We start from the raw sequence: 18271 nt of genomic DNA, 5'->3' as shown, positions 1-18271 counted from the left end.
TTTGTGAACTCAGATTTGTCTATACTCTTGTGTCTTATCTTGGTGTCAGTCATCAGCTCCTAAACGTTGCCGGTGTTGTTTTGAAACACCATATATATATATATATATATATATATATATATGCGTGTGTGTGTGTGTGTGTGTGTGTGTGTTCAAAAAGTATCGAACCTTATTTTTTCCCAATGAAGCTTGAAATACTCTCTTCAGTGTAGGTGAGAGGGGACACTCATGCGCATTCGTGAATTTTTCCCTCCTGCAGAAAGCGTCAAAGCTAGCAGTTGGCCCATGAGTGAAGACGTGAGCGGTCTTCGGATTTCGTTTTTTTATTATTTTTTTTAGTGAGAGAAACCAGAGCAACTTATTGCATCATTTTTTTAAACCAAAAGCTTGGTGATACTCAAGCAGAAACCATTCATTCGGATCGGTACCTTTACGCTTAAACGAGAATGTGGGCATGAGGAGAGTGTCCACGAAATTGGATTCACGCTTCCATCGCCAAACACATTTCTGTGTATCGTCACTCTCTCTACTCACCCGACATTGAATGGTGTTGTCGTGCTGCCTCACAGAACCGCTCTTCATGGGGGCCCAGGGTCCAAATTTAAAATTTTAAGTGATAACGTGGGGCGAGTGATACCTGATTCGATAATCTTTAAAAACTAAACAGCGTTGTGGCAAAATATTTTTGATATGGACCACCATATTCAAAATGACCGTTAAGACATGGTGCCTGTATCAGATAAAGCGTCCAGTATCACTAATATGAAAACGGTTGGAGATAAATGAACGGAATAAAGCTTGTATAGGAAAGCATATAAGGTATTTATCATTCCACGAGTCGAGAATGATGCAGGAGAGAACAAGAAGATTAAAGTAAAAGTGACGTAATGCAAAGAGGAAATCTAATTTTTAGAAAATTATGTTTCCGACTTCACTTACATAGGATACACGTGTATATTGTTTAGAAATGTAAATTTGTGACAAACTCTTTTTCTTATTATTTTTCTTGTTATATGTATGTATTATTATTACTATTAAGACTTACTTTCATTTTATTGACTTTCTTTAACAAACTGTCGGAAAAGAATAAATATGATTGATTACACTCCAAACGAAATTATCGATATGCTTCTTATTTTGAATGAACGTCGCAAAAATTATCGTCAAAAGTATCAAACTCGATAGGCTATCCTAATCGACGGCCATCAAGTCATACAGTTATCCGAAACATTGAATTAAGAGCCCATGAGGTCCACCTAATGCGTGGCAGATTGACTCGCAACTATAATGATGATGCACGAGTGATAACAAATTGAAAATGAAATAGGGATATCTAGAAAAACTACCTTTAGACTCTTAAAAAAAGATTAATTATCGTGCATATTATATCACTTTAACTCAAGCCCTTACTGCAAACGACATGTTACGCCGTTTAGAGTTTAGTCAGCGGGCACGGGATATACATAAAAATGACCTTTTTTTTTAAGATATGCCATGTTTTCTAACGAAACACTTCGAAATATTGGCAACTTCCATACGTGTAATTGTCACTACTACTCAGATATGTAAAAAGACACGGAAGGAAAAAGAATTGAACCAATATTGTGCAGACGACGGTTGAACAAAACCAACATTTGTACACATTTTTCTAAAAAACCCATTGTTCAACAATTTTGTTTCGCATTTCAGTTTATTTATTTCTGTACCAAATCATTGCCTGCAAAAAAATGGAAGGTACAATTTAACACGAATTTTACCTACTTTTTCTCATTACAGACACATCTATCTCTTAAAAAAGCATATGCGATGTAATTTTGTTGCGAAGATTCAATTTGCAAAACCTAAGGTTCTCATTTGAAATTTCACCGTTCCTTCCCGCTTCACCCACTTACTGAGGAATGCTGGAGCGATAATTTTCTAGGAAATAATTTCCTATTTTGCATTATGCTACTTTTACTCTAATCATTTTTTCCTCTGTTGCAACATTCTCGAGCCGTGGAATGATAAATATCCTCTGTGATTTCCTATCCAAATGGTTGTTTTGTTCATTCTTCTTTAACGGTTTTCATTCTATGAGCACTGGATGTTTTTTTTTTCTGATACAGGTACCATGTCTTGGTCATTTTGAAAACAGTCACCCATATGAACAATCTTTTGCCACAGCGCTCTTTAGAAAGATTTATCGAACGAGGTATCACTCGCCCCACGTTTCCATCTAAAATTTTGAAGTTGGGCCCTAGGCCCCCATCAAGAGCAGCCCTGGGGAGAACCATGACAACACTATTCGATGTGCCCTATTAGATTTCCTATTTGAGTTTTTGTTTCGTTTATTTATGTTTAACTGTTTTCATATTAGTGGTACTGGACGTTTTGTCTGATACAGGCGCAGTCTTGGTGGCCCGTATGAAAAATATTTTACCACAAGGCTGTTTAGTTTCTAAAGATCTATCGAACGAGGTACCACTCGCTCCATGTTTACATTTAAAATGTTCAAGTTGGGCCTCCTGTGCCCGCATGAAGGGAACCCCTGGTATACACCACGATAACATCGTTCGATGTGGCCCATGACAATTCCTACTCGAGGTTTTGTTTGTTTCATTTAAATTCAACCGTTTTCGAGATATCTTCGTGGAAATATTAAAATGGGCCACCCTATATATATATACAGTACTGGCACAATTATTATGGATTTTTGAAAAAAAAAAATATTCTACAAGAACGCCATTTAAGCAAACACATAATAATGCAAATCAATTTTATTCACAAATAGTGAGTACGTCAATAGTAAACAACTATTTTAATATTTAGTTTGTCCACCCTTTGCATTAACAAGTGCTTTAACACGTCTGAGCATTCCAGTGATCAACTTTTTGCACAATTCAGTGATTCTACCTGAATGAACCCATACTTTGATAAGACGTTGTATGAGTTCTGTTTTGGTCGTTATGGGAACTTCATGTATTTCACCTTTCAATACAGACCATAAACTCTATATCGGATTCATATCCGGGGAATTTCCAGGCCATGAGAGCACTTCTACACCATTTTCTTCAAACCAGGTCTTCACTGACCTTGCCGTGTGACACGGGGCAGAGTCCTGTTGAAAAATCCAAGGTCTATCCGCAAACCAGTCTCTTGTTTGAGGTAGCAATCGTCTTTGTAGTACTTCTTTGTACTTATACTGGTCCATACTCCATGGTGCCATCAACAATCTCCAAACGACTTGTCCCATGCACAGAAATGGCTCCCCAGACAATGACCTTCTGAGGGAATTTTACAGTCTTCTTTAAACATTCCGGTGTAAATTGCTCACCTGATCGCCTTCTTTCAGTCTGCACACAGTCGTCAAGCACTGCAATGGTAGACTCGTCAGAGAACACAAAATAAGGCGTCGAACAGCTGAAGAAAGTGATGAAAGCAATTGAATAACGAGTAGACTTAATGACGTGAAAGTCTGCAAGGCTTAAAATTGGAAGTAAAGTTTATTTTTTTGCATAATTTTAATCACTTGTGTTATTAACGTTTTTACATGAATATTTTAAACTGTTACCTTCTCCCATTGCTCAGATGTCCAGTCAACGTGAGCCTCTGCCCAGGCCTTACGAGTCTGTTTCATCTTGTCAGTTAAGCGATGCTTTTTTTCTGGGACGATATGTTTTTAGTCCACCTTCCAATAGTCTCTTATTTACTGTCCTGCGAGCAATGGTAATGCCCTCTGCTGCAAGTTGGTTGGAAATCATTCTGCAAGATGCTCTTCTGTTGTTAATGACCATTTTAATTATTTTTCTGTCAATTCTCGGTGTTGTTTTCTTAAGTCTACCACATTTTCCAACCCTATTTGATGCCAAACTGTGGCCATATTCCAATTTCTTCTTGATATTACTGACGGTTTGAGTTCAAACTTTAAGTTTCTTCGCTATTTCTTTCTCTTTTAAGGTGGTTTCTTTCAATAAAACACTAATATGTCCAACCTTGCGAGGACTCAAATCACGAAATTTGCCCATGTCTGCTCAATTGCATAAACACATTAGAACATCTGAACGAAAAAGGTTGGCATTAAACTTAAATGCACAAATACACAGAACTAAAGTGATCACATGCAAATAACAGACAGACAATGCAATAAAGACACATTTCTCCACGCAAATACCAGACTGTTACTGAGCTCTGTCCAGACAATGCAGTGATTGTGTCAGGGTTATCAGACGTTTTCTCTCTGTATTGCCAGACACTCCTATATAAGACTGTAGAACCCACTTAAAATAACATAAATATTTGTTTGGTATTGGTGAGGTAAAGTAAATAAAGTATTAGTTAATAAAATTGTTTGCAAGATATTTTTGCACAAAAGTTTTGTTTTTATCAAAAATCCATAATAATTGTGCCAGTACTATATATATATATATATATATATATATATATATATATATAGAGAGAGAGAGAGAGAGAGAGAGAGAGAGAGAGGGGAAGGTTACCAAAGAGCACGCACTTAATATTCATTTTCAAATAGCTCCGAAAGTAATGAAGCAAAAATTATATAAATTGTACAAAATTTTAATTGAAGTTTAGGCTACATTGTAAGAAATAGAAAAGTATACTACTAGATGTAGAAATAAAGATATACGTTAAAAAGTTAAAAAAACTCAAATGCGTACTCTTAAGGACCAGTGTCCCAAAGAGTGCGTTTTACGGTCCCTAAGAGGGCGCACTCAACACGTATCATCCTTGAAACTGAAACCCCTTCGTAAACTTTAATTTACCCTAAGGTTGGCTTCCAATTGTTAGTATACAGGCGATTCTAAACTATTTTGCTTTTGCTTCTAACAATTTCTTGATTACACGTCCATGTGGTTTTAAAGAATATATTATGAATATACACGAAATTTAAAACGTTAAAGAAAATCTTGTTTAGTTTCACCCACAAATTATGATTTTTATGAGTAAAATTAATGATGATTTCTTTAAATTCTTAGTTCGTGGTTTCGTTACATTATTCCACCAACTGGAAAAAAAATCCTGAGCAACACCTTTAGTGTATGTCTTTTTTAATTCTTAGTTCGTGGTTTTATTACAATCGTAATCGAAGTCATATTTCACCCAGCATCTTCCTCCAGAACACTTCCAGAATCTTTATTTTGATCATTTCCTCATTTCTTAGGACGACATCATCATACCATGAAAGGCAATAGCAAACTATCATGGACCAAAGACCTACCTTCGGGCAGAACACCACATCATTGTAATTTAAGAATGTTTTGTGAATTTAAAATACTTCTTATATATGATTTACAGTTGGTGCTTGAATCGAAGACAAACAATTACAAATAATTCTACAATCAATTCAAACATCATATTACACTCCGAGAGTAACTGATGAGAATAACCACAGTCTGCAATATGAATGCCGCTTCCCACACACACTATCAAAGAAATTCGCCCAAAGAGTACGTGCGCGTTCTTTGGTAACTCACTAACGCGCACTCTTTGGGAAACAGCAGTCAACTCGAGTAAAATTCATCCATGTGGCTGCACATGCAAGACCCCCGAAACAAAGCCATGGTAAACAATTCTATCTGCATTTATGTTTCCTACCATGCAACAAGGGTACTGAAGTTAGCTGCTATATCAGAGTAATTTCTTAACTAAGGGTATTAAAATATTATATCAAGAATTTAAAAAAGTTATTTTTAGCTGTATTTTCTGTTTGCAGCGAACCGTTAACTTCCCTTTTCTTCGTATCAACTCTCACACAAAGACGCATCAAACAGCGTAGCAATAACAATTCTATGTGTTACCACTTCAGCGTAATTGGCACTGCGCGCTCTTAGGGCGTGCATACTCTTTGGTAACCCTCCTATATATATATATATATATATATATATATATATATATATATATATATATATATATATATATATATATATATGAATCGACTTTAAACAAAGGCAGTTAAAAGCATAAAATAACAATATCAATGAAAAACAGAAATTACTGGGAATAAAACACTCTTAACAGCAAATAATTACTTATTGCTATTGCCTACAATAAAAAAATGACGTCTTGCCGTTAGCAAAGTGCGTAGGAGCGCCCGAGAGCATATCGAGTCCGGCCTATAGAACTATACGAAGATAGTCTAGCAACTCATTCATCACATGTTTCACTATATACATAACACGATTCATCACACAATTCGTAAAAAAAGAAAAAGAGAGAGAGAAAACTTCGTCATATATTTTGCGGAAACTTTCTAACCATCCATTAGATAATTTGAAGTAAGTTTTACCCATTTTTTCAGCTACTTTTTTTTAGCGTATTCCTGTAATTTAGGGCCTAGTATGCAGTGATTTTACAGTTTGGCACTAGCAAACCACTTCTACACTATTTCATTAATGTCTTGCTTTTCAGTTTCCTTAAGTTCCTTCTTTATTTTTCCATAACTGCACTTTTCTCACGGCTTCAAAATTTCCATTTTTTTTTCTTTAGAATCTCATACACCTGCGTTTTACCGACGCTGAACATCTTCATGGTTTGCTTTGCATTCAATTATCTCGTTCACTAGCATGAACACTTTTAACTTTGGTGTTAGAATCAAACACAAGCTTTGTTTTACAAGCCATAATGACTGTTGCCGAACTAATGCAAAAACGTAAGTTTAGAGGTGTATTGGTAAAAATTGGATTGCAAGGTAATTGACCAGGCGTAGAACCATACCTGCTGAGAGCAAGAGAGAGAGGGTATCAGAAAACGTAAATGAGAAACAATGACATAATTCTCTCAAATATAGAGAACATTAATTTTTGCTTCCGTTCAAAACGGCGCATGGTATACTTAAGGACATCAAGTTTTCTCTGGAAATCTGAGTCCCTCTGAGACCTTCACTCCTTATCTTCATGACACATGATAGAGATTATGACTTCTGCTTTGTTACCTAAATTCCTTTTATTCCCAGAACATTTTTTGTCAGTTTTTTTATTTTTGTGTGCTGTCGCTAGTTGTTGTACAATCAGAACAGAAGTACACCTACAAAGAACACGGACAGCTAACTTGCTCCGTATGACTGTCCGAAAATTGTGGACGTGAATATGAGTAGTGGTTGGGGAAAGTCAACACTGTCCAGAAATATTTAATAAAATAATGAAGAATTTATCGCAAACAATGTAATATATATGTTTGCCCTCTCACAGGATGTCTAAAAATTTTCTAAACGCTGTAGTCCGGAACTCGGAATTTTCCGTTAAAGGTTTATTTTGTTTTCCGTTATCTGCATAACACAGTTTCTGCTTAATTAACGGACTTTCGTATGTATTTTTACTCCAAAATCCATGGGACCGTGAAATATTTCCGTTTAAGACAGTTTTCTGTTTAATAAAGGGTTAGTTGAAGGCAGGTTTTACTGTATAATGTGTGTCTGTGTAAACTTAAAATTGAGTCTGTATGACAGCCATGTAACCATGTAATCTTGCATATGTAAATACAAGATGAAAACTATTAAAAGACACGGGTGTACAAGGCATAGTTATAATATAGGAATCACTATAACTTGCCATCCATAAGCCAGTACGAAGCATTGCTATTGTGAAAAGCAACACCAAGCAATCCCCTATTTTGTGTTATAGGTGCTGCTGCAGTCTGCTATAAAACATGGATGTGAGAGGATATGGTTTATGGAGTTATCAGAACTTATGCAAGGTGAGATGTTGGCTCACTTTTCTTTAAGTTGTGAAACAACGAAGATATAGTGCTGTATGCTATAACGTATGGACTGATTTAGAAAATCGTATTTATATTTAATACGCAATACCACTTCGAGGCCCAGTTTATGTAGGTTGGTCGAAACTATTGGCAGGTTGGTCGAGAATTTACGGAATAATATTCCTATATTGCAATATCATATTCGCCCTACGTTAAACATGGCCAAGAATAATCTACGACCGATTCTTCAAGAGAAAAAGAACATATTTGAAATGATTATAATATTAACCAGGTAATACTTAAAATTAGAGATAAGGAAATTAAATTAACAGAAGCGTATAGAAAATACTGATATCAAGGCTGTTGAGACTTGTATCTACAGTGAATAAGACACTAAAGAGTCAATTTCTGCCGCGTTGGGATAATATTCATTCTTTTCGTGTAAGTGGGGGCAAGAACAGGTCGAATACTTTTTTTCTCTTTATCTTACTGTAGATTTTGAATCAACAATAGCAATAACGTTTATGTATTACTCTTTTAGTTTCGAATAATTTCATAGCAGTTATTGATCTTTCGAGTTATTAATTATAGACGAATGCAAGCAATGTTCAAAATAAATAATAACTATAAATACAAGTTATATAGTTGTTTGTGATTTTATAGCAACAAAATCGCTGATCTAGTGGCTAACGCTTCTGTGTTTGGTGAACGTGATGTTGGGTTGGATTCCCGATGAGTGTACACAGAAATGTAATTTGATTGTCATTTATATTAATTAATCATCTGTCTGCATTAAAATAAATGGCATAGGACGCTAAACTACAAGCAACCAACTTCTTTTTTTTTCTTTTCAACACTCAATACTGCAACTTGAATATTTGGCATTATATATTATTATTATTATTATTATTATTATTATTATTATTATTATCATTATTATTATTACTTTTCAGTAGGAATCTTGCCAGTATTTTTTTTTTGTATATGGGTACATAGAAAATTAATTTCTCAGAAATTGTTATAGAGAAGTAAAGTAATCAAATATTACATATTACTATTTTCCATTCAAAATACTAATATATAAAATATTCATTCAATAAATAGTAATTCCTGGCAATAAAAAGAAATAATCACTCAAACACTATTCCAAACAAAACAGAATTACATAATTAGTGGATACCTTTTACACATATTCTTAGATATGACTGGAAAATTACTAAGTTCCCTATCGTCCACTCGGAGTCGCCGGTGCATCACCAGTGGTCCACAGGTTACTTCTGACGAAACACAATTCTAGACATTGAAAATATATTTGAAAAATGTTTTACGACGTTACTGCCTATCCTTCAACTATCAAGATCATTTTAAAAATCAGAGTTACGAGTAATAATATTTAATAATAATAATAATTATTATTATTATCTGACTTTGTTAATATATATATATATATATATATATATATATATATATATATATATATATATATATATATATATATATATATATATATATAGTTCTATAGCAACTTGGGCTTTCTCCCATTCTTCAATTACTCATTGGTATGTTAAGTTTAATAATGCCACTTGATGTTCAACTTCTTTGAACAACCTTTTAAGGTTTACTGACATATTCAACATCTAATACTACTTGTCGTCTGTGATAAAATACAAATGTTTCCAAAAGCGCTTGGATATATTTGAGATTGAAGACTTACATTTTGCATAAGCAGTTGTTCCACATAAACTACTCGAGACGGTGTCAGAAATATTGAAGTGGAAAGACTGACGATCCAGCGAGCATTGTTACTTGCCCATAACAACTTTTGGGTGCTTGGATGAGCAAATTGTTTCAGTTGCTTTTCGCGGATGAGCAGAAGTTGGAAAGAGCAAATTGTTATAGTGCCTAACAAAGTGACATACTTGAGAGTGAACTGAAGATACGGTTATAGAAAACAATATAAGTGTCACCTTGAAATTGTTTCACTTAATTATTTTTTTTTAAATACGTTAATGCTTTAGATTTTCATACTTGGTTATATGCTAGGTTGTGACGCTTGGAGACAATTTACTATCTTTTGTCTCTATTGTTACAGTAACTATTGTGTTTGGCACTTGCATTGCTTTCTAGTGCGAGTCTTCAATTTTCAAGCGTAATTTTCAAGAAAATCGAGGGAAAAAAATGGTTGCCATGGTGTTTAAAGTTATTTTGTTCATGGTTTATTTGATTCAGTTGATACTATTTCTTTCTGCTGGAATAGGTTTACTTATTGTATGCGAGAAATGAATACTATTAAGCAGATGACTATCTATTTTCGTTGAACAGCATTAACTTCTTCTGTCGCCAAGGAATTTCGAGATCGTTTTGTGCGTGTTTTTTGCCATTTTGTGCGCCTATTTCCACGTTTGGTGTGTTACACAAACTGGGTCAAAATGGGCCTCCAAATATGGCAGAAAAGCATTAACTTGCTCCGCCACCAACGAATAGCAAGATCGTTTCCTTCACATCGTTTTGTGCGTGCTTTGTGCCATTTTGTGCACCTATTTCGAAGTTTTTGCATCATTGGAAGTGGGTCAAAATGGGCCTTCAAAGTAGGATGAAAATGACCCACTGTTCTTAAACTATCTAACTTCGAGGTTGTTTCCTTCACATCGTTTTGTGTGTGTTTTGTGAATTTTTGTGCACGTTTTTCCATGTTTTGTGCGTTACAGGAAGTGGGTCAAAATGAACCACAAATGGACCTCCAAAATGGACCTCCAAATAACTTATTGCGTCACGATCGGGTTTCGTGGTCGTTAATCATGCATAGTTTAGTGCCTGTTTTGTACCGGTTTATGCGCCTATTTCGAAGTATTGTGCGTCATTGGAATTGGGCCAAAATGGGCCTTCAGGGTGGGAAGAAAATAACCCATTGTTCCGCCACTATCGAATTACGAGGTTGTTTCTTTCGTTTTGTACCGTTTCGTGCGCCTATTTCCACGTATTGTGCGTCACTCGAACTGGGCTAGAAATGAACCTTCAATGTGAGGTGAAAATGACCGTCTGTTCCGCCACTATCGCACTTCGAGGTCCTTTCTGTCGTATCGATTAGTGTCTGTTTTGATCCGTTCTGTGCGCCTATTTGTATGCTTTCTGCGTCCATGGAAGGAATAGGTGCTGATTGCCACAGGTGCTGACTGCCACAGCCAATTATTGGTGCTGATTGCCGCGACTGTCGCTGATTGCAAATATGATGCTGCTGATTGCCACGAGCCTGGGAGCAACTCTATTTGGAAAGAGAGGAATTAATCCCTCATACTAAATGTATGATTATTAATTAATTTAGTAGGGATTAAATTAGTAATCATCACAGCATACCTATGTGGCATCCCATAAGTTACAAAGTTGCTCACTAAGTGGAACGACATACACTTGGATGTTTATAAAAGGATTGTCTTTTCTGTTATAAGTACAATTTGCACATTTCATTGTTTATATTAATTGTTCTATTCTATTATTTAACGGATATTATGGTCTGAAGCCAGCTGACAAGGGACGTTTGGAAGAAAGCACCAATCAAAGATTATGGCAGGAGATTTGTACATAATATGAAACTTCTTCATCTGGACGTTATAATCTACCAACGAAACAATCAAACAAAGTTCATGTCCATACGAATCACTTCCGATCACCGCGATGCATTGGATTGTTTCAGTTTGCGTTCTACAAGGCAGGTTACGAACAAATTATAGGCCTATAACTTTTGAATCACTTCTCGAATTTGCTTTTTGCTTTGGTTCTGCGAACTGTTCCCTTGGCAGATGCAACGCATTTGCACATATAAAATGTTCATGGTGGAAGGGAGTCTTTTGCTTGCGTCATTTATTCATAAAACAGAAGAACAACAGTGGTCAATTTTCATCTCTAACCTATGATTATTGTGAACAATGTAATGACTAATTGTATCTATCAAACCCGTTAGTTATTACGAAACACTTTTTTTTCTGTTACTTCCGATAGCTTTCAATTCGTATGTCAACATTCGTTACTAATTGTGTTGTACTTAACGCGTATAAATGCGTATATCCTAGTTTTCTCATATAAACTTCCAAGTTGAACATCTCGAACCGTTCTCAACCGTACAGGAATTTTATTAGCTGTTGTAATCAGCATGAATTGGGGCTTCAATTGGCATTCTTAGTTTCTCTGCAGCCGAGTGCTTTCTCCTGAACTTCCCTTGTAAGGGACAGCCAGCAGTGCTTTTTCGATGGAACTTTCAAGAGCTGCTCAAAACAATCTGCGCAGCTGTACACAGTTCATGATGACATAGGGAGTTCAAGTGAGAATACATAAATCGTACCAATTTTGTACGCACCGCTCCCTGACAAAACTGAAAGTACGCTCATGTCCAAATTTATTGTCGCATATCTATAACTGTCTTCTTGTAAGAATATAATTTGATAATTTTGCAGAGTACTTTTAATACTGATATTATGTGTATAATCAGGAAATGTATATTTGTGGTAAATTTCGTAGGAAAAGAATTATAAATATGAAAATCATAATGAGTAAAAGAAAATGTAACTAAATGGACAAGAAAATTTTAGTTTCATTTTATTGTTCTTATTTACTGCTCTTTTGACATGAAATTTGCCTCATACTTGTCTTTGCCCATTATGCACATACTAACAGTATAAGAAATACCGGCCGAATTCGTTATCAAATTATATTACTAGAACAACATATTTATAATCATGCGACAATAATTTTGAACATGAGTGTACATACAGAGACCTGTTTACCTTTGTTAGCTGTTGGTCTGAACAACACGATCCTAAGGTTCATCTAGTTTCTTTCATGCTTCTTGGCGTCCGGTAATGTTACGTCTAGCCACTTTCTCTCAGGCTCGTGGCAGTCAGCACGCCATCGTGGCAGTCAGCACCTTGATATTGGCAATCAGCGCCAGTCGTGGCAATCAGCACCAATAATTGGCTGTGGCAGTCAGCACCCGTGGCAGTCAGCACCCCACCCATGGAAGTGGGTCAAAAAGGTCTCCAAGATGGAACGAAAATGACACACTGTTCTGCCACTTTCGAATTTCGAAGTCGGTAATTTAACATCGTTTAGCGCTTGTTTTGTAAAGTTTGTAAAAAGATAAAATAGGTGCACAACATGGTACAAAACTGACACTAAACGATGTGAAATAACGACTTCGAACCTCGATAGTGGTGGAGCAGTAGATCGATTCGTCCCAGCTTGAAGACCAATTTAGACCCACTTCCAATGGGGCACCAAACGTGGAAATAGGCTCACAAAACGGTAGAAAACAGGCATTATACGATGCGAACGAAACGACATCGAAATTCGATAGTGGCGTAAGAGTGTGTCATTTTTATCCCGTTTTGAAGACCTACTCTTACATACTTCCGATGATGGAGAAAACATGGAAATAGGATCACAAAATGGTACAAAACAGGCAATAAACGATGCTAAAAGTACGACCTCAAAATTGGATATTGAGTGAGTCATTTGCATCCCACTTGAAGGCCTATTTTGACCCACTTTTAGTAATGCACAAAAGATGGAAATAAGAGCATATCGAAACGGGCACTAAACGAAAAGGGCACTAAACGTTGCGAAAGAAACTAACTCCAAATCTATAGTGGTTGAAGACTGGACCATTTTCGTCCCACCCGAATACACATTTCGACCCACTTCCAATGACGCACAAAACGTGGAAATACGCTCACAAACAGTACAAAACAGGCACTATACGATGTGAACGAAACGACATCGAAATTCGATAGTGGCGTATTAGTCTGTCATTTTTATCCCACTTAGAAAAAAACATTCTGCCCCACTTTCGGCAACGCATAGCAAGCGCAAATAAGCGCAGAAAACAGTACAAAACACGCAATAAACGATGTCAAAAATACGATTTCAAAAGTAGATATGGAGTGGGTCATTTTCGTCCCACTTGGAGTCATATTTTGACCCACTTCCAGTGACTCACAAAACGTGGAAATAGGTGCAGAAAGCATACACTAAATGATGCGAAAGAAACGACCTCGAAATTCGATATTGGCGGAAGAGTGGGTAATTTTCGACCCAGCTTGGAGGCCCATTTTGACCCACTTCTGGTGATGTTCAAAACGTGAAAATAGGCGCAAAAAGCACAATACTATGTGGAGGAAACGATCTTGAAGTTCGTTGGTGGCGGAATAGCATTAACTTGTTCTGCCATATTTGGAGGCCCATTTGTCCCACTTCCGGTGACGCAAAAACTGTAAATTGGTGCACGAAACGGCACAAAATACGCACAAAACGATGTGATGGAGACTATCTCGAAATTTTTTGGTGGCGAAAACAAATAATGACGCCGTTTTAGCTAATATTCGTAATAGTGACACATTCTAACAGTTATGCTCTTACCTCTTACTACTTGCGAAATATGATGGAAAATCATATTACTTAGAAGAACTAATACGTTTGATCGTAGAGGTTCCTGGTTTGATCCCACACCAAGTGAGTTGGTAGTGGACAACTTAATATTTGTGGGTTTTCTGGAAGTTCTCCCGGTCACTTTTACACGTTCATTCCATCATTCATTTCATCATAGTTCACTTTCATCGATCATTTGTTCGCTGTAGTTAAAAAAAGGCATAACCATAGGATGTTAAAGCACAAACTGAATTTCATTTCCTTTCAGCTAATATGTCGAAGCAGATGCATCGTTGAAAAAAACAGTACATAGGATCTAAATTTGTGGCAAGTAACAAGTCAGTGATGAAGAATTCTTGTGATAACGACAGTGTGCATTTACTACTTTTGTTAACGCCAGTGCTTAATATTTCACTCCTTAGAAGTTAGGTCTGAAATTATTATTATAACGCAACTGTAAAGGCATGTTGACATATAAAGCCATGCTACTTTTTAATTAATAACAAATCACATTTACAAAAAAACATATTACCAGATTTAATCGAGGGATTTACCTATACTTTTGATTTGCACTTTAATTTTTTATACTGACGTGCACATAAGTATGGATAATCCTGTAGAAAGATTATTTTCGTAGACTAATTCCTTCATTCGCCTGCCTGTCGACAAGCAACATACCAAATACAATAACATAGTCCGATTACTTTTTATATGGGTTTAGTGTCCTACAAACAGGAACGATATCTACCGTTAATCCACTATTAATCAACGGTGATATAAATCTTACATTTTTAATTTTAATATTGATAACTACAGAACAAAAATTGTAACTGATAGCGATAAGTTTTTTTTTTATGTTTTGATTCAACTTCAAAAAAAGTTCCACCTCCGCCCTTAAATGTATCCTACAGTGAGAAGTGGCAGAAATCTACAACCTGCGGTTTCGATATTAATATAACAAATTGACAAGAAACAGCGATATAACAGCGATACTTGCGACTCTGTTGTGAACACAGGAAACACGTTACAAACTGATCCTTCTCAGCTCTGGAATTTTGTTAAAACTAAGACCCAACACCTTAATTGTAACACGCTGATATACAATAGCCAAGAATTAGTTAGTAATGACGAGATTGAAAATTCAGTTGCTACATATTTTCAGCCAGTCTATAATAACGAAGATAGTAGGATCATTTAGCTGGGTGGTTAAAGACTTGCCACTTTTACGGTACTCGTTACTTTTAATTTGTTTCATCATGTTTTAGAAGCTAGAGAAATTGTGTAACGTTAAGTGGTACATGGGAAAGTAGGTGAAGGTTTTCGTGTAAGGTGAATGGCCCGTATCACGTGATCGCATGCGTAGCATACTCTGCTTACGTAATAATTTTTATTCGCTCGCTTCCATAGGAATCTCATTAGAACAGCTGTCCTATGATCATATTAATTATTTGTTCTTTTCGTATTATTTATAATAATACTCACTGTTAAATTTGATTATGATGTAATAATTTATTCAAATACAGCAGCTATGCTGTGATTGTATTAAAATCTGTAGGAAGCTCATTAGAACAGCTTTGCTGTGATCATATTAATTACTTGCTCTTTCGTATTATTTTTTAAAATTAATTGTTTCCCGTGGAAACTCGATGAACTATCTTTGATTTTGATTATTTTAAAACCTCAATGATAAATTTGATTATGATGTATTAATTTATTTAAATAGAGCAGCTATGCTGTGATCGTATTAAAATTGATATGAAGTTTATTAGAGCAACCATACTAAAAATAAAATCAATCTCGAACTCAGCTTTTTATTTTCTCGTATTATTTCTCAATTGGATTGTTTTCTCTGGAAACTCGTTAAAAGTTTGATTGTTATCATATTTTTATTGCCTCGTATTAAAAATTGTTGTTACAAATGTGATTGTGATTATATTAAAACGCGTTATTAAAATTCATTGTGAACATATTATTTATTTATTTACTTATTTATTTATTTTACTGCGATACGAAGGTCATCCGCATAATGTAAAACAGTGATGCTGTGATTATATGAATTATTTTTAATTGGTTCGCATGCTAAAGCATATTTTGAGGAACAGGTATGCTATGATTATAATAAAAGTTAGTTGAGCAATATTTGATTGTGATCCAATATTATTTGTTCTTCCGTATTAATTATAATAACAATAAAGATTGTTATAAATGAAATGTAATAAACTTTATTCATGCGGGACTTCTTTTTGATTCATCGTATCATTTACTCAAACACTGTGTGTGAGCTTTCTAAAATGCTTGGTGCTGGTACATATAGAGAGCATGGACTTTGCACATCCTTTTCCGTCGAAGTCAGGAGACTAACTGAAGTTTTCGCGCGCTTTTGGAACCCGGATGGATAGGCGGAAGTGAAAGTTGCTGGCGCAGGATATTGACCTTGTTGCTACGTGATATCATAGAATACAAGCAATGCATTAGCAAACAAATTTGGTGCCGCGGTAAGAAGACATCAGAGATTGCCGACAACTAATAGAAAAGACGTTTGGAGCCGCGTAAGATGAACACGTGATTACCTTGTGGGTATGAAAATACTTTAAATGCAAGTTGTAATAGAAAAATATGTAGAGATACATCATGCAGTCCTATGAGAAAATAGATCATTGCAGTATTCAAGCATCACCATCTGATGCAGAATCAGAAGTATACGAATCATCTTCAGATGAAGAATTTGATATTGATGCAATAGAATCACCAGTATTAACAATTTCCGAAACCCCACCCTCATCTTTACCTGTATTATCATAAGCATCGAGATTTTGGAGTTTAGTTTGCTGTAATAGTCAGAAAGTGGACCGAGAATGTATATAGAAAGCTATATAAAATGGAATGGTAACGATACATTAATATAAGATGGTTGTAGGGAAGGACCTTATCATGATTATGTTCATGATTGTCTGAATGTACCCCCAAAATCATTGGAAACCCGAGCTCGGAGCATTATAGCAAGCCCTAGTGTTGAAGAAGATGTGTTTTACTTGTATGCAAATTCACACATTATTGGAATATTGAGAATAGAAACATTTTATGAAAGAGACTGTCACCCGGAATTAGTGGACGTTTTATTAAGAAAAGACAGACGGATTTCTAACATTCCAGATTGAAAAAATGTATTCGGACAGGGGTAGTGTTTCATGTGTGTTATGTACTGCTGAAAATATTAATGTGAATTGTGTATTAAAAACAATAAAAGTATACTTACGTAATAATAATTCAATAAAATGCGTGGAATGTAAATTGAATATTCTCCACGATTGTACTCATCTTCGTAATACTGGAACATTTGCTGCGAAGTACTTATCTCTTGATGAAAATCTTAGTGAACATTTTGAAGTGTATGAACAAGAACATAGTGAAATCTCATTTATATGCTTTATGCATAAACCTTGTGATCTTTTAAAAATACATAAATTGTTTGAAAAATTATATCATTCTTAATTTGGCGCACAAATGATATTTTACCAGGCGTAAATCATTATATTAATGATATTCAAGTTGATGTAATGTCTGATAACGGATTTATTATTCGTGAGTTTTGTCTAAGCGCGTGCGATAATACACTAAATTTCCATTGCAATGTAAAATCACCAATTTATTGTCTTTAGGTTGTCAAAAACAAATTGATTGGTTAACATTAAATTTACGCGGTTTGAAGTGGGATAGGAAATCTGGATATACTGTATCATACATACACAACCTTGTATATCTATTGTATGCAAAGTACTCAAAATTTTATTGTAAAGGTTTAGAGAAATATATTTCCATCAAGATAATATTTGCATTAGATAATGTTATTGATTTAGAAACGGAACATTATCCTTCACTAAATGAGTTGTGTGGAAACACAGTTAATGAATATGGATCTTTTCACACAAATATTGTAAATAAATCAGAATGTGCATATCGTAACTCACAACAGTTGAATTATTGGTGGAAATATGAAAGGTAAACAGCATTAACTAATGTATTATCAAGATTGTAATGAGGAATTGTAAATACAATGCGGATATGTAATTTAGAAAAATATTGTAAAAATTTAAAAAATGTAATTAAAAGATTGTATATATATATTCAATAAAAAATTAAAATGTTTTTTAAATTTGTTTAC

Source organism: Thermobia domestica, chromosome 6, assembly GCF_964235325.1.
Source record: "Thermobia domestica chromosome 6, izTheDome1.hap1.1, whole genome shotgun sequence".
Lineage (NCBI taxonomy): Eukaryota > Metazoa > Arthropoda > Insecta > Zygentoma > Lepismatidae > Thermobia > Thermobia domestica.
Note: the sequence above shows the minus strand (reverse complement) of the source record.